Raw genomic sequence first — 18,005 nt, forward strand, 5'->3', positions numbered from 1 at the left:
GTTTATAAGGTGCCATTGATTAGACCAAATTCAGGTCCAGTCTTCTTGATTTCTTCAGATTTGAGAGCCTGAGTATTGGTGAGGCTTGGCTGCTGCTATTCATTTGGCATATTTGCCAAGGAGGATTAGATAACTTTCTGCATTTGCATCGCATGTTACCTCTACCTGGAATTGATATGGCCTGAACAGTTTTTGAATATTGTTTGCTTCATTTGAGTCCTTATGGGCTTACAGTCCACTCCAGGTGGACTGTATCTTTTACCATCATGGCCTTTTTAAAAATACATTTTTTTCAATATGGTTAAAAACATTTTCTTTAATTGACAAATGATAATTGTACATATTCATGACGTAATCAAGATTTTTTTTTTTTTTCTTGAGACAAAGTCTAGCACTATTACCCAGGCTCAATCTCAGCACACTGCAACCTCCACCTTCCAGGCTCAAGCCATCTTCCCACCTCAGTGTGCACCACCACGTCCAGCTAATTTTTTATTTTTTTTGTAGAGATGAATTTTCACCGTGTTGCTCAGGCTGGTCTCAAATTCATGAGCTGAAGCGATCCGCCTGCCTCAGCCTCCCAATGTGCAGGGGTTACAGGTGTGAACTATTGCACCTGGCCCATTGGTGATGTTTTCATACATATAATGTATAAGATCAGATCAGACGGATAATTAGCATATCCATCATCTCAAACGTTTTTCATTTCTTTGTGTTGGAAATGTTCAATATCCTCCTTGCTATCTGAAACTGTAAAATGTGTTATTGTTAACTGTGGCCATCCTACAGTGCCATAGGACAAAGATATGGAACTCTTGACTAGTATATGTGTCATCCTTGCACAGGTGCCATGCTCATCTTCCCAGTATTATTCCAATTTTAGTATATGTGCTGCCTAAGTGAGCACGGAAATTCGTTTTAGCTGTAAGTTTGTGCTGGGCAGATTATCCAATAAAAGTGCCTTTGTAATCTACTAGTTCTGAAATAGCCTTGTGAATGGCAGATCCCCTGACTGCCCTGTCTGTTCTTCACCCAACCTGCCAGCTTTGCCTTTTCCACTGATTTTTTTGTGGGATGCAGTGGACCCCAGAAGAACAGGACCTCAGATTTCAAGCTTGTGACCCACTAGCTCAGCCTGACCAGGTTAAATTGGTATCTTAGGTTCCCTGTAGAAAAGGTCTGTGAATGTCTGCCAACCAGCCTGCGTGGGAGTAAAGAAGGTAGTGTCTGTGACAGGCCCAGCACTCAGGGACTGAGTGCTGCACCGATGCAGGAGCTGTGTACTCAGCAGCATAGGCCCAGCCTCCTTCCAGGAGTCATGGCCCCACTCGAGATCTGATTTTGCAAGGCAGCCCTTTCCAGTGCAAGAAGTCTGTAGTTAGAAAGCCATTCCTTACACTGAGGCAAAATAGGCCTCCCTGTAACCTTCATCTTACAGTTTTGTTTCTGTTTTTAGAGCAAGAAAGTCAATCTCATCTTCTGCAGCATGAGAGTTCTTTTTACTCACCAGTGAAGCATTCGTAACCTCTGTCAGGCACCTGCTTGGAATTACAGGTTTATAAAATTAATCAGAATAAATCCTGTCTTCCAAAGCTTACATTCTAATCATATATAATTCAGTAAAAAGTGAGGTCAGGACACAGATTAAAAACAAAATCATGGGGCCAGGCACAGTGGCTCATGCCTGTAATCCCAGTACTTTGGGGAGCCGAGGTGGGCGGATCACTTGAGGTCAAGAGTTCGAGACCAGCCTGGCCAACATGGTGAAACTCCATCTCTCCTAAAAATACAAAAATCACCCAGGCATGGTGGCATGCACCTATAATCCCAGCTACTCAGGAGGCTGAGGAAGGAGAATTGCTTGAACCCTGGAGGTGGAGGTTTGAGTTGAGATTGCGCCACTGCACTCCAGCCTGGGCAACAGAGTGACACTCTGTCTCAAAAGAAAAAAAAAAAATTATAGGAGTTCAGAGAAGGAAGATTGCTTTCATGGAGAAATTTGAGGAGGATGTTTTATTTTTGTTTTTAAATGGGAAAAGTGGCATTTGGAGAAAATGTTCATGATATAAAAACCCACATTTTCTTAGAGCCTTATAAAATGTGTTCACGTCCAGCTTCACAGCTCGCTCTCATAATAACCTTGTAATATACGTCTGTAACTCTCCCTGTCAGAAGATAAGAAAGTGAAGCTCAAAGGGGCAGCTTGGCCAAGGCAATTGGGGTCTATGCCACAGCATCAGAGCCCCTGTCCGCGTCAGGGTGTGTGGTTGGTGGGCGTTCTTTGGGCCGCTGTTTCAGTGTCTTAGAGATGCACCTGGGTGTTCGCTCCCCTCTTACCTGCTGAGTACACAGCTCCTGCATCGGTGCAGGACTCAGTCCCTGAGTGCTGGGCCTGTCACAGACACTACCTTCTTTACTCCCACACAGGCTGGTTGGCAGACATTCCCCCACCCCATGCAGTCGAAATCCATGTAACTTCTAACTCCCCAGAAACTTAACTACTAGTAACTACTGTTGACCAGAGGCCTTACCGATAACGCAAACGGTTGATTAACACATATGTTGTCTGCTAAATGTATTACATAGTGTATTCTTACAATAAAGTAAGCTGGAGAAAAGAAAACAGTATTAAGAAAATCATAAGGGAGAGAAAATATATTTCCTGTTCATTAGTGGGAGTGGGTTATCATCAAAGTCTTCATCTTTGTCATTGTCAGATTGAGGAGGAGAAGGGGTCGGTCTTGCTGTCTCAGGAGTGGCAGATCTGGAAGAAAATCTATGTATAAGTGGACTCATTCAGTACATACCCATGTGGTTCAAGGGTCACCTGTATATTCCTTCATTTGTCTGTCTTCCCAACTTGAATGTAAACCCACTGAGGACAAGGACTTTGCTTCATTCTCATCTGGAATGTGCCTAACACAGAGATGGTGCTTTGTAATTGTCTGTTGGATGGATAAAGCACTCAGTCGCCAAAACAGCAGCATTTGATAAAACTCAGCCAGAAACTGTGTATATGTCATTTCATTCTTTTAATAACACCATGCGAAGGTATGATTACTGTTATTTTACTGAGGAACTGAGGCTGCCTGAAGCTTCACAGCCAGGAAGTGGCTGGGCTGGGGCTGATTGAGATCTGATGCAGAGCTGGTGTGCTCAGCCAGCGTGCTGCGTCCTCCACGGCTGCTTCCTAGTCAGAACTCATGCTGTGGGTGTCTGCGCACCAGAGGTCATGAGTCGTGGTCTGGAGAGATTGGGACTGTTTAAAATGCCTGGGGGCTTTCTTACCATGATTTCTCTCACTTTAGGTTCGTTTTCCTTAGCCACGACTCCGTCACCCAGTCCTGGTCCCTCTTCTTTCTTCCAAAGGGTCCCTGTGCTCTGGACCTCCTCAGTGTGGCTCCACCTAGGGGCTCTTTTCGGAATATAAATAGTAGTCCAGGTTTCCCCACTGACTTTTCCTTACACTGAGAGCAAGCTTAGAGGGCTGGGCTGCCCCGATGGCCCTGCCTCTGCTGCGGCCTCATCAGGGGCCGCTTCCTCCCTCCCTGCAGTCCGCTCCCTCTGGCGGTGATCAGGGCCCAGGACTCGCCAGCCTCTCCTCATCAGGACTTCGCTGTGGACCCCCTTCCTGCCTGCTGCAGGCTTCCCTGGATTCTTCTAGCTTCGGCATAGAGTGTCTTCTGACTGTGAAGACCCCTTGACGCCTGTGCTAGCGTGCTGTTTTGTCCCCTTGCAGATATGTGACTGCCTGTGACTGCTTTTGTGTTTGTCATCTGTCCCTTCCCTGGAGTTTGAGCTTTATGAGCGGGCCTTTCTCTGCTGGCCCCACCGTGGCACTGCTGCCTAGCCTAGTGCCTGTCATACAGGAGGGCTCAAGCAGGGCTGGTTGAATGGGGAACCGATTGCCTTGTCCTCCATGTGTAAGTCACGTGTGGCCAGGCTCTCTGAGGGCAGTGAGCCCTCTGCACACAGAAGCACCTGATTAGGTCCTGTGATTCAGTGGTAAGTGCTATAAGGAGATACAAAAGGAGTGAGGTCCAGCCCATCCGCCACACCCTGCGCTGGGTCCCCACTGGGCTGGGGCCTCACAGACAGACATCTTTTCCCAGTTTGTACAAAGGTCCCCGTCGGACACTTTTGTCCCTCTGTGATGGGTTTACCCCTACTGGGATGAATGCTAAATCTGAGAGGACCTCAGAGCGGTAGCTTAAGTGAGGATTGCTGAGGGTGTGACAGCATACTGTTGCTCTGCTCACAGGCCTCATTGGCCCTGAGCATCAGTGTTCCCGTCCTTTCTTTCTCTGCCTTGCGAGAGGTGAAATTCATGGTGAGGGAGGAATTTATCAGATCCTCAGCTTTTATTAGATTTAATTGAGCAGCTCTCCAGATAACTCGTTTATGTTTTCTTGGGCTATTGTATTTTTCTCTCTCTCTTTTTTTTAAGTGCTTTCTGTATTCTCCAAAAGATGGGGTGATGTGAAATATACTCCCACAACACTGTCAAAGCCCCGTTTGTTCTTTTCTTTCTCACCCAGTGTTCCTTACAAGGCCTCTTCCCCCCACATTCCGAGAGCTCTCTTCAGGTACACCCTGTGCCGTCTTTCTGCACTTTCTTACTGGCTCTGTTTTTAAACGCACAAGCTCCCATTGCCACATTCCACCCCTGAGTCCTCCAGCCAGGGCTCTCTGACCGCAGCAAGACTTAGATTCACTCTCTGAGCTGTTCCAGTGAATTGCCCTCCCCTATGCATTGTGTAGACACTGGAGTCTGTGTATATTGCTCCTGACCCTCTCCCCTACTGGCTCTACTGGAAATTACTGGGTATTTCTACTTCTTACCTGTAGTGAAATGTGATTATCAACAGCTTGAGCCTGAATTATGTTTTTGGAAAGCTGCTACTTTTTTTTTTCTTTTTTTGAGACAGAGTCTCACTCTGTCGCCCAGGCTTGAGTGCAGTGGTGCAATCTCGGCTCACTGCAACCTTTGCCTCTTAGATTCAAGCGATTCTCCTGCCTCAGCCTTTCTAGTAGCTAGGACTACAAGGCACCCACCACCACGCCCGGCTAATTTTTTGTATTTTTAGTAGAGATGGGGTGTCACCATGTTAGCCAGGATGGTCTCAATCTCCTGACCTCGTGATCCACCTGCCTCAGCCTCCCAAAGTGCTGGGATTACAGGCATGAGCCACCACGCCTGGCCAGAGCTGCTACTTTTAGGCCCCCTGTGTTGCTTAGTCCCTGAGCTTGGTTACATGTTAATGATTTGAGTAATTTTGTCATTTTGCAAATCGAATTTATTCTTTCAGTTTAAAAGAAAAAGTGAGTTCTAAAAATTAGTAATAGAAAACATAGCATGGAAACTGTTTATTTTTATTTACATTCAGTTTCAGGAAAAAATAATAACATTCATATTCTTTTAAAAGAAAGAAGTCAAATTACTACTTACTGAAAATGTTTTCTGTTGGGCTTGGTGGTTCACGCCTGTAATCCTAGCACTTCGGGAGGTCAGGGTTGGGGGATCACTTTAGCCCAGGAGTTCAGACTAGCCTGGATAACATGGTGAAACCCCAACATGGCAAAACCCTGTCTCTAAAAAAAATACAAAAAGATTGCCTGAACATGGTGATGTGTGCCTATAGAGCTACTTAGGAGACTGAGGTGAGAGGATGGTTTGAGCCCAGTAGGTGATGGTTGCAGTGAGCCAAGATTGTGCCACCATACTCTAGCCTGGGTGACAAAGCCAGACCCTGTCTCAAAAAATAATATTTATACATATAAATATTATATGTATAAAAATATAAATACGTAAGTATATATATTTATATATACTTATATATACGTACACATTTATATATGTATATATTTATATAAAAATACAAAAATATGTTTATATTTTAATACATAAATGTGTTTTATATTTTTTTATATATATATATTTCAGAATATATATGTAATGAGTTTTGCTGAACGCTTCTCCTGTGGTTCAGTCGTAGGTGCTATAAGGAGATATAAAATCAACATGAGGTCCTTGCCTTCTAGAAGTTTATCGTTGGAAATAGAAGGAAAACAAACAGGAAATGTTGACAAGCAAAAATGGTAAACTGAGGCAGTGCTCTGCTGTCTGATCTCTGTGAAGCTTGGGGCTGTCAGGGGATACCTGAGTGGGGCTTGAAAGGCAAAGTTGTCTGGTTAGGGGAAATAGGTCAGCAGAAGTCTGGAGTTGGGGGTGAGAAGGTCGTGTGGAAGAGCTTGAGAAGAGCAGCCTTTGCCTCTCAGAGGGCACAGCCCTGGAGCTGAGAAGCCTGTTGTGGATTTCTAGCAGGAGCTGCTCCCATGAGTCTGACGCTTGAATCTCCCAGCGATGCCTGTAGCGCCTGTGGCTCCGGCCAGAGTTGGGGTGAAGTGGCTGCTGCTTTAGCAGTTCTCTTCGTGTGACACCTGCTGAAGCCTCTCGGGTGCCCTGAGCCTCAGTTTCCATATTTACAGTCTACCCTCTCTGACAGACTTGCAAATGTAGCTGAGCTATAATGAATATAAATGTGTGTTTTAAATACAGTCATTCTTCTAATGTAATTAACCTGAAGCTGGTGTGAGCACTTTCCTATGATGTTGGAAAGCAAAGTCCCTGTATTGGATATAAAAGGCAAGAAGATGAAACAGAAAGGCCTGCTCATGGTGAGAGGGAGAGGACTAGGACCTGAAGAGCCTCCAGCAAGCCTTGCCTGGTAGTTGGGATCTTATCCTGCAGGGGACACATGGTCAAACTGGCACTGGTTTGGTTGCTTGCTCAATGACAACCCCAGCAGCAGCGAGGTGGACGGTTTGGAGGCCATAAGACCACTTAGCCTGGTGAATCCGAGAAGTACCTACAGGTAGAATTGACAGGATCTGGTGACAAACGGGATGTGAAGAGTGTGGGAGATAAGGATGATCTTGAGGATTCTGGAATAAATTGGTTTTACGTTTACCTTGCTCATAACATGACATTACTAACCTTTCTCTGTTTAGAAGCTTTATGGTCTAGAAAAGAAATCTTCAATGCTAAATTCCTACCTTATTCTCACTTGTCTAAACCGGAGACACACCACAGGTAATCTACTATGCTTCGCATCTGAGCTTTCGGTTCAGACAGGTTTATTTTATTCTTTGGAATATATATTTGAAACCTTTTGTATGCAAAAGTCAAGCCTGGAGCAAATTTTTATTGTTGAATTATAAGCTTGTAAAAGTGAAGGTTTTAATGGAAGTGCTCACCCAACCTTAACCGTAGTGACGCACACATAGTAGCATGTCTGAACGAAAAGCTGTCAGAAAGAGCAGATTTCAATTTAAATATATCAGTGATTTCAAGACCAGCTCTAATGAGTTTCAGAACCTTTGTGTCAGTCTCGTGTTTTTTTCCTTAAATGCTCTGAAGTCATTTAAAATTAATAAGCCAGTTTTTATTTGATAGAGTTTACAACAGAAATGCTAGCATCGGCTTTGAAGTCCTTGTTCTCGTGTGGTCTTTAAAGTGAATTAGTGGCTGTGGTTTCTGGAACCAGAAGGAGGTTGACTTCTCAGTAATGGGCAAGTAGACTGACCTGCGGGACTGCTAGTGTCCAGTTAAATGGCATCTAAATGCAGACACTGCATCAAGTGAATGTAGGTATGTAGTGACAAAGGCAGAATTTCAGTTAATGTAGATGTGAAATGGAGTTTCTTTGAGTTACTGAAGTGTTGAGCCAAGTTACTTTGAGGCTTTTGGAATATAGTAATTCCAAAATTGAAAGAGATTTATTGAGACGAGTCAGTCTTTCTCTGTGTCACACACACACACATATACACATACAGGCACGCACATCGTATCACACAGTCACACACAAGTCTCACTGATCTAGTGCCTTTTCTTTTTTGGCAGTTACCTGTTATCAAGCACCACTGACGTGCCAAGAACATCGTTAGGTGCTGGGATTGCAGAGAGGCGCTGGTGTGGTTTCCGTTTGCAAGGAGCATTCAGTCTAGTGGAAAACCAAATGCAGTACATAATGTAATCGCATTGAGGGGTTGGGGGAGTAGTCCAGAGGCACGGAAAACAGCAGAAAGAGTGGGAGTCGGGAAGACTTCGCAGAGGTGGGACTGGTCGCTGACCCCTGAATAGGATGTAGGAGTTTGCCCAGTGGAGGGTAAAGGGCACAGCGTGGCCGCACAGTGGGACTGGAGTGTGGTGTGCACAGAGAGGTGGCAAGGTAGACATGCTGGAAGGGAGGGAACAGAACTCTCGAGGTAGCACTTTACTCAGTGCCAAGATCCGCATTAACGCAGTTCCACTGAATCCTCTGCAGGCCTTCGAGGTCTGGGTGCTTCTGTTCTCATTTGACAGTGAGGAAATTGAGGCCTATTTGCTGGCCTGTCTGTTTCAGGACGTCAGTTCATACCTAGTTGGTGATAATCCCTGAACTTAATCTGGTATCTAACTGAACTATCTTCTCTATCCAGTGTACTGTGCTGACTTCATCTTGTAACCATGGGAGCTGGTCATTCATTCCATAAACATTTATTGAGACCTTCTGGTCATCTCCTACAGATTTACTTTTCAGCACAAGCTGTAGAGATGTTTTAAGCAGTGGAGGGAGGTGCTCAGGAATCTTGCTAAAATGGAAGGACTTAAACCAGTGCTGGCACATAGTAAGAACCCAGGGAACACTTACTGGATAAAAAGTACAACTGTATGGGGCCATGAGTAGTAATGACTGTGTTGTTTGCAAGGTCAACACTTTTCAGCACACTTTTCTTTCTGGTGTGTGGGTACGTCTTCCTTCCTGGAGAGGCTGCCGAGAGGAATGAAAAGCACCCTGAGAATACGACAGTGGACCGAAGCAGATTTGCATTAAGAAAAGGCCATTCGAAGTCAAACTCACTTACTTTTATTCTTTTGAATTTAAGGGGGGCCGCTCAATTTCATGTCACACTTATCCCCGTGCTGTAATAGAGAATGCTGTCTGAGCATGTCTGGGGAGTACTGGTGGATGGTGTCAGGCTGCAGTGAGGTGCTGGTGGCCATATCCAGACTCTGTCCCTGACCCTGTCCTGCCTAACACTTCTGTCAGGAATGCAGAAGACCTGTTTCTGGATGATGGAAAACTGAGAAGGAAAGCTCCTGTGTAGACCAGGCCCGTCTTGATTTAGAAAACGATTTGACACAAGCTGTTCGATGAACTTTCCCGGGAGTCATTTGGAAGGCAGAAGTGCGGCGGTGATCTGGTTAGGCTTTGTGTTTCCACCGATCTCATCTGGAATCGTCATCTCCGTCATTCCTGTGATCACCACGTGTCAAGGAGAGATCACGTGGAGGCCAGTGAATGGTGGGGTGGCTTCCCCATGTTGTTCTTGTGAGAGTGAGTTCTTACGAGAGCTGATGGTTTTATAAGGGGCTCTTCTCCCTTTGTTTGGCACTTCTTCCTGCTGCCTTGTGAAGAAGGTGCCTTGCTTCCTCTTCCTCTTGTGCCATGATTGTGAATTTCCTGAGGCCTCCTCAGCCATGCTGAACTGTGAGTGAAACCTCTCACCTTTATAAATGACCCCATCTGGGCAGTTCTTTATTGCAGTGTGAGAATGGACTAATACAGGTGGGAAGACAGATGACCAGACATTGGAACCCTGGAGTCATCTTCTTTCTTTGTCGGTTATTCACTTTGTGACCATAGCCAAGTCCCTCAAGCAATCTGAGCCTCAGTTTCCATACTTACTAAAAAAAAAAAGGGGGGTAGAGGGGAAAACCTGCCTTGTTTCTCCTACAGGAGTGTGAAGCCAGGTGTAAAATGGAAGGAAAGATATTTCTAGATACAGAGGATTTTTACAAGTGCATGTTTTACAAATGGAGCTTCCTGTCATGACCCTTTAGGGGTGCTGAAGAGGGGTTTCTTGGACTCGGTGTGAAAGACGTTGATGGCCTGGGATAGTCCTTGCCAGTTCAGTGAACTGTTGAGTAACTTACATTCAGGGACTTGTGGGTGTTAAAGGCACCCGCTTCAGCTCCATTCTCTTGAATCCCTAGTTCACAAGCTATCAGGAAGTAAGACACATGGGGAGAAGCTAAATGTCAATAAAACACTTGAATAACAGCTGATCACAACAAAGGATGTCACCAGTCGGCAAAGGATTAACTATCAAAATTCTAGGCAGAAATTGCTAAGAAAACTTGAGAGGCAAGAAAGAGTCAAATGATTTATGAGTTTACTACATAAAAAAAGTAGCTATGCTTTAAAGACAATTAACGATAGCTTCCAAATATTGAACATTATAAACTCTTAACATAAGGTTTATTCATAGTCTATCCAGACAATATACATGATAAATAATAGAAAAGGGTAAAAATATGCACCTGGTGGTAAATGGTATAACGAATAATAACGAATAGGCCTTTGACTACTTTGTTAGTTCTTTAAAATAGCCAGTATTAATAGAAGAAAAATATAATTTTTTTAAAAGGCTGGGGCCAGTTAGTAACTTCCTGTAGCAAAGATGAGCCAGTTTGGGGCATTTTCTGCCAACTTTTAATTTTTAAAAATTGAGATTTAACTTGTACGTAAGGAAGTACATGTGTATTAAATATAGGGTTTTTATTTTTTTTATTTTTTGAGAAGGAGTTTTTCTCTTGTTGCCCAGGCTGGAGTGCAGTGGCGTGATCTCAGCTCACTGCAACCTCTCCCTCCCGGGTTCAAGCAATTCTTCTGCCTCAGCCTCCTGAGTAGCTGGGATTACAGGCATGCGCCACCATGCCCAGCTAATTTTGTATTTTTAGTGGAGACTAGGTTTCTCCGTGTTGGTCAGGCTGGTCTCGAACTCTCCGTCTCTGATGATCCGCTCGCCTCCCAAAGTGCTGGGATTACAGGCGTGAGCCACGGCAGCCAGCCATGTTAGTTTTTATACTCAAGTAGCACAACCAAGATGAAGACATGGAACATTTCTAGCTACCTAGGAAACTCCCCACTGTCCTTTCCCTGTCAGTGCCGGGTGCGGTGGCTCACACCTGTAATCCTGGCACTTTCAGAGGCTGAGGCGGGCCGGTCATGAGATCAGGAGATCCAGACCATACTAGCTAACGCGGTAAAACCCTGTCTCTACTAAAAATACAAAAAATTAGCTGGGTGTGGTGGCACGTGCCTGTAGTCTCAGCTACTTGGAAGGCCGAGGCAGCAGGATCACTTAAACCCGGGAGGCAGAGGTTGCAGTGAGCCGAGATCGCGCCACTGCGCTCCAGCCTGGGCAACAGAGCGAGACTCCATCTCAAAAAAAAAAAAAAGAATTTTTAAAAATATATATATTCTAACTCAGGATATCTGAAATATCCATTAAACATGTAATTAATATAAAAATTATTAGTATATTTTTACACTATTTGTTATAAGTTTTTGAAATCCAGTGTGTATTTTGGGGATGTATATTATTTATAAAATTGTACATAACATGAAATTTGCCATTTTAACCATTTTAAGTGTACTATTTAGTGTCATTTATTGCCTTCACAATGTTGTGTAACCATCACCACCATAGAAAATTTTTCATCACCCCAAACAGAAACTCGGTGACTGTTAAGCATTAACTGCCCATCTCATCTCCCCTCCCTGCCATTGCCTGTCTTTAACTTGGCTTTTTCTTCTGGACACGTGTCCTTTACAAGATATACATCTTGTGATTATCTTCTAGTTTGTGGTTTGCGTAGTCACTTTCTTAATGATATTATTTGATGAATGGAAGTTCTTAATTTCTTAATGATATTATTTGATGAATGGAAGTTCTTAATTTTAACAAAGTCTAATTTATCCGTTTTATTGTTTAAAGATGGTGCTTTTTGTGTCCTTTATAAGGACTCCCTGTTTAGCCCACCGGTTCTCCACCAAGAATGACTGATCCCTTGGGGGAATAGAGACATTTTGGCTGTCACACCTGGGCCTGGGGTGCTATAAACACCCTGCAAGACACAGGACAGCCCCACAGTTAAGAACTGTCTGGCCTAGAGTGTCAGCAGGTTGAAGCTGGGAGCCTCTCAGCATGAGATGGTGAGACCGTTCTTGTGTGTTTGCTACTGGAAGCATTGTTGCTTTGTGTGTCACTGTTAGGTTTGCATCCATCTCTTCTTAATCCTTGTAGATGTGATGAGAAGAATTTAAGAGAAATCTTGGTCATTCCACATCTGTGACTGTTGGAACAGGCCCCCAAAATCTGGCCATAAACTGGCCCCAAAATTGGCCATAAACAAAATCTCTGCAGCACTGTAACATGTTCATAATGGCCCTGACGCCCAAACTGGAAGGTTGTGGGTTTACAGGAATGAGGGCAAGGTATACCTGGCACGCCCAGGGCAGAAAACCGCTTAAAGGCATTCTTAAGCCACAAACCATAGCATGATCGATCTGTGCCTTAAGGACATGCTCCTACTGCAGTTAACTAGCCCAACCTGGTCCTTTAATTCGGCCCATCCCTTCATTTCCCGTAAGGGATACTTTTAGTTGATCGAATATCTATAGAAACAATGCTGTGGCCGTCGCGGTGGCTCACACCTGTAATCCCAGCACTTTGGGAGGCTGAGGCGGGTGGATCACAAGGTCAGGAGATCGAGACCATCCTGGCTAACACGGTGAAACCCCGTCTCTACTAAAAATACAAAAAATTAGCCGGGCATAGTGGCGGGCACCTGTAGTCCTAGCTACCCGGGAGGCTGAGGCAAGAGAATGACGTGAACCCGGGGAGGCAGAGCTTGTAGTGAGCTGAGATTGCGCCACTGCACTCCAGCCTGGGCCACAGAGCAAGACTCTGTCTCAAAAAAAAAAAAGAAACAATGCTAATGACTGGCTTGTTGTTAATACATGTGTGTGTGAATCTCTGTTTGGGGTTCTCAGCTCTGCAGGCTGTGAGACCCCTGATTTCCCACTTCACACCTCTGTATTTCTGTGTGTGTGTCTTTAATTCCTCTAGCGCCACTGGGTTAGGGTCTCCCCGTCCAAGCTGGTCTCGGCAGTGCCCTTAGACTTTTATTTAAAGCTCAGTACATTAATTATGGGAGCTTTATGTGGACCATATTAGCATATGGAACTGAAGTTTTGCTTTTTGGTGGCTTAAAAGCAATTCTTAAAGTATGAATATAAATGGCTTGGCATTTGCAGAAACCAGAGATTTTTTTACCCCTTTGATTCAATTATTAAGAACTTGATTTAACATTTTTGTCATTGTTGCTTTTTAACTATCAGATTAGAACTGTATTGAAGACAGAAATACTGACGTTTTTTCCTGCACAAAATATTCAATTCAGAAAATAAATGGACTCTAAAGCGTGCTGTTAATTTTTATCAGGGCTCTTACCAGTTCTTTGCACTCAGTGCCATGATTAACTAACTGGACATTTGCCAGGTAGAAGGGAATTTGTCTTTTAATTTTTTTCATGTAGTGCAGTTGTATTTTTACTTGTCAGGTCTCCCGTAAAACTGACCACTTAAATATATGAATCTTAGTAAAGTAGGTGGTAGCATTTTAGGGTAGTTAGAGAAGGGGAAGCAGTACTTTCTGAAGAGGTGTTCTTGAATGACAGCTGTCATTCAAGACGGATCATGATGGAGAAGTGGTGTTATGAAAACTTCTCTCTGTGTTCATGACCATGTTGAGCAGATTCATAGTATACCTGAGTTACAATTAACTTCTAATAAGAATTTGTGGTGGTAGAGTGGTCATCCAGTATGTGTTGTGGGATGGCAGTTGCTTTGCTGTGTGAGAATGACCCTGGCAAGGGGATCAGTTGGTCTATATTTAGACGCTAGGGTATTGTTTTAAAATCCCTACTACTGTCATCCCAGCACTTTGGGAGGCCGAGGTGGGCAGATCACCTGAGGTCGGGAGTTCAAGACCAGCCTGGCCAACATGGAGAAACCCCCTCTCTACTAAAAATACAAAATCAACTGGATGTGGTGGCATGCTCCTGTAATCCCAGGAGGCTGAGGCAGGAGAATCGCTTGAACCCGGGAGGCAGAGGTTGCAGTGAGCTGAGATTGCGCCACTGCACTCCAGCCTGGGCAACAAGAGCAAAACTCTGTCTCAAAATAAAATAAAATAAAATATCCTACTAATGCATGTTGCTATTTTAGGCCACTACTGGCTCCCTCTTGTACTTTTCTGCGTTTATGTGAATGGTGTGCACTAGAAGGAGTGCTATAGTTGGAATCAGAACTCCTGCATTTGAGTCACAGCTCTGCCTGTAAATCACCAAAGGGGTGGCAGGTCACTTGGCCACAGTTTCTCCATGTGGTAATGGGGCTGCCAATCACTGCCTTAGGTTGGTATTGGCAAGATTGGATGAGAAGTATGAGAGCACTTCGTGAAGTATTAATCTTGACAAAAATGTGAGGGACCCACTTCGTGGAACTACCCATTTAAAAGAATCCCTATTTGATATGTGTTATATCTGTGCAGAGACAGCACTTGAGGTGGTTAGGTGAGGAGGATTGGAATCTCCTGTACTTTCTGGCTGGATGACCTGGTACAGGGTTTTTCTGGGCCTTTTATCTGTAAAACGGGAGTGATGGCCACTGTGTGGTTTACATTATTAATACATACAAGATGCTTAGGACATTTTATTGTGTCTTTCACACAGTAGGCACTCAGTGTCTATTGTTATTTTTATTGTTACTGTCAGAGCTGATTTGAATGAGTGAAATTTAGGACCTACCCCATTTCTGCACATACTGACCAGTCCGCTGGACCCAGGTGAGATTCGTCCTGGAATATTTAGTCCTGGTTGCCAGCCCTTTGTGGGCAGGTGGGCAGGTGGGCATGGTGCTCATGGAGGACCTGCTGTGAGAGGAGAAGGTAGCGCCTGGGCTCAGCAGTGCCAGGTTCAGTCACTCGCTGATGCATCACCTACTTCCTCTCCATCATTTCCTCAGTGGTGTTGCATGAGCCCACTAGAGGCCTGAGAGCAAACTCCCTTCCTAGCTACAGTTCCTAGCCTGATGTTTGGCACTTGATATTTTATCAGCGTCTGTTGAATAAATGTTCGCTATTTGCAGGTCAGATCAAAGGTGTATTAGATGTCCTGAAGAACAAGTAATTGATATAGCTGGAGTCTTTGGTGCTGGTGTCAGAAGCCTTTGACTTTTTTCCCTATTTTAAAAACGTGAAATTATTTTTGAATTTTAAGTCGTATGTACATGGAATAAAAAACACTAGAAAATATAAACTAGCATCAGGTAGAAAATTAAAGCTTCATATATTCTGTTTGACAGGGTTTCAGTGATCTAGAACCTCAAGTGGGCAGATCTGGACTGGCCAGAAACCTTAATGTGAAGTTCAGCTTCTCCCAGACTCCACTCCCATTGTGCATGTGTGTGTGCATATCTGTGCACCCAGGGCAGGGAGGGCTTTATTTAGATAGCAGAGATCTTTCTTTACTCTCCTCCTCCTCGGTGGGAACCAGTGCTAATCTCAGTTCCTGGATTCAACTCGAGTGAGCATAAGTCACCTGGGAAGCTTACTAAAAACGCTGTTTCGTGGGCTTCCCTCTCTGGGCCCATGAGGCCCATCTTGAGCCATCAAGGCTGGGCTCACTCCCCCGCCCCTCCCATTTAATGGCTGGGGGTAGTGACTGCTTGTTTTTGGACCCACTCCAGAATATCTTACCATTTCCTCTATACTTCACAGTTTTCATCTGTTTCAAAGAATGAAAACAGGTGTGTGGAATTGAGGAGACCAAAATAAATCCTTAAGCATATAAGGTAGGCCTTATGGAGGCCTTAAAATTACTTGATTTTCATAAGTAACTTTGGGACTTAAAAAGATTCAGATGGGTTTCTATATTGGATTTGCTTCTGTTCAAGACTCCTGGTGTTGAGGCACCTCTTCCTCACGTTTTAACTAGCCAGTGTCTGTTTGGAGTACAGAGCACATGTTTCAAAGAACTTGGATATATCCAAAAGCCATACATTTAGGACTAAAATAGGATATTAGTTACCAGATGACTGAGTGAATGCTGAACATAAATGGCAACAAAAGAGACAAGAAATGGTATATTAATGACAATCATGAAGCAGACCAAATGCCTCACACCCTAAGCCAAGTCTCTTGTTTCCCGTTTAAGAGAATTGGGGTGCTCTGTTTATGTTTAGGTCTCTTGGCTTCTTTCTCTCCCATCTCAGCGTTTCCCCTGTGTCTCACCAGTGCCCCTTTTCTTCGCTTTGCTCTCCTTGTCCAGCCTGTGCCCTTGGTGGTGTGATGCTTCCTGTGTCTGGGTTCTGTCACTTACTCGACCTCCCTTGCGTCTGTCTTTTTTCTTCATCCTTTTAAATCTTCTTCCTTTTTTCCTGCAAATATGTTTGGTTCCTGTGAACAGAACAGTTCGGTGCAGAAAGGCACTCACATTTACCGGGTGCTTGGATCTTGGAGTGGAGATCCCATGAAGCAGAGGCACAGGCAGCGCCCAGGGAGCACACAGTGAGTGAGAAATGACTCCTGGAGACACCGTATTATGGCACATTCCAGCCCATCTTGACTCATAGTCATATGTTTGTGTGAATTTTTTTGAGAAGTATACCCAGAAGTTCATAGTTAAAAAAAAAAAAATTATTTTCTTGCTTCTTAGAGGCTTAAAACACACATTTATTATCTCAATAACACACAATTATTTTAAAAATAAATTATTATTTATTATCTGGGTCAGGAAGTCAGGCATGGCTCAGTTGGACTGCCTGCTACAGGGTCTCTCTCAAGGCTGCAGTCAGGGTGTGGTCTCATCTGAAGGTGTGACTGGGGAAGGGTGCCTTCCATGCCCACTCCTGTGATTGGCAGCAGGCTTCAGTTCCTCAGTGCTTGGGTTTCTTGCTGGAGGCCACCCTCACTTCCTTGCCACATCAGGCCCATAGATTTTATCAGATTCTCAAACTTCACCTACCCCTCTCCCCACGTTTTCCCACTTCCTCCATCACTTGTTTTGTTTTTCTTTCTTTTTTCTTGAGACAGGGCCTTACTCTGTCGCTTAGGCTGAGTGCAGTGGCATGATCTTGGCTCACTGCAACCTCCACCTCCTTGGCTCAAGCAGTCCTCCTGCCTCAGCTTCCTGAGTTGGTGGGACTACAGGCGTGTGCCACCACACCTAGCTAATGTTTGTATTTTTTGGTAGAGATGGGGTTTTGTCATACTGCCCAGGCTGATCTCGAATTCCTGACCTCAAGTGATCTGCCCTCCTGGGCCTCCCAAAGTGCTGGGATTACAGGCGTGAGCCACTGCACCCAGCCCCTCCACCACTTGTTTTGATTCATCCTTTGGCAGATTACTTTTCCTAAATGCTGAAGACCAGGGGCTGCTCAGTGTCTACGAAGTCCTTGTTCCTGGATGGATACTAACTTACTGGCACCTCTCAAGTGCCAGCAAACTCTGGTAGTAGGCGTTGTCTTCATGTTACATGTGAAGTAACAGACCAGGTGGGTAGCACTGCTTGGAGCCACACAGCGAAGACTCTAGTGCTCCTGCTGTGGGCACTGTGCCACCCTCTGTGGGGTCTTGTGTTGGGACTGCACTGGCATTGCACCTTTTCATCCCTCTGTGTGCTCGTTGATTCTACAAACCCCAGCTGCTCGGCTTCCCTTCACGAGCCCTCCTTTCCCTGCCTCTGCCATTTCCGGTACTCTCTGTCTGGGATGTCTCCCTTCCCACATGGAAAATCCTGCCCATCTTTAGAGACTTAACTCGCATACCACCTCCTCTGTGAGTCATTGCCAGATCCCTCTCTTCCCGACAGTGACTGCAGCCTCTTTTCTGAATTCCAGCACGTGTCATGTATCCTGGTGTGACACGTCACAGTTTGCCTGTCTGGGCTCCCTGCTCTGAAGTCGTTAGCTCCTTAAAAGCGGGGAACTCATCTTGCTCGTTGTCCCCCCACAATGCCTTGCACACAGCAGACACGCAGTGCAGGTTTGAGGAGCTGATGGACGAACCTTTGCTAGGAAGCTTTAAAGTGAGATTAAAGTGGCTCTGAAGCT

The 18,005-nt window shown here is 44.7% G+C and overlaps 1 protein-coding gene and 1 non-coding gene across 3 annotated transcripts in view; one reads left to right on the forward strand and one right to left on the reverse strand.

Annotated features, from left to right (window-relative positions):
* Positions 1 to 18,005, forward strand: part of SETD3 (SET domain containing 3, actin histidine methyltransferase) — an 85,994-nt gene that overhangs the window by 36,533 nt on the left and 31,456 nt on the right. The window lies entirely within an intron of this gene.
* Positions 801 to 907, reverse strand: LOC117071648. The gene has a single exon (XR_004432415.1). It is a non-coding gene; the product is annotated as a U6 spliceosomal RNA (small nuclear RNA).

This window comes from Trachypithecus francoisi, unplaced genomic scaffold (assembly GCF_009764315.1).
Source record: "Trachypithecus francoisi isolate TF-2019V2 unplaced genomic scaffold, Tfra_2.0 Lachesis_group3, whole genome shotgun sequence".
Taxonomy (NCBI): domain Eukaryota; kingdom Metazoa; phylum Chordata; class Mammalia; order Primates; family Cercopithecidae; genus Trachypithecus; species Trachypithecus francoisi.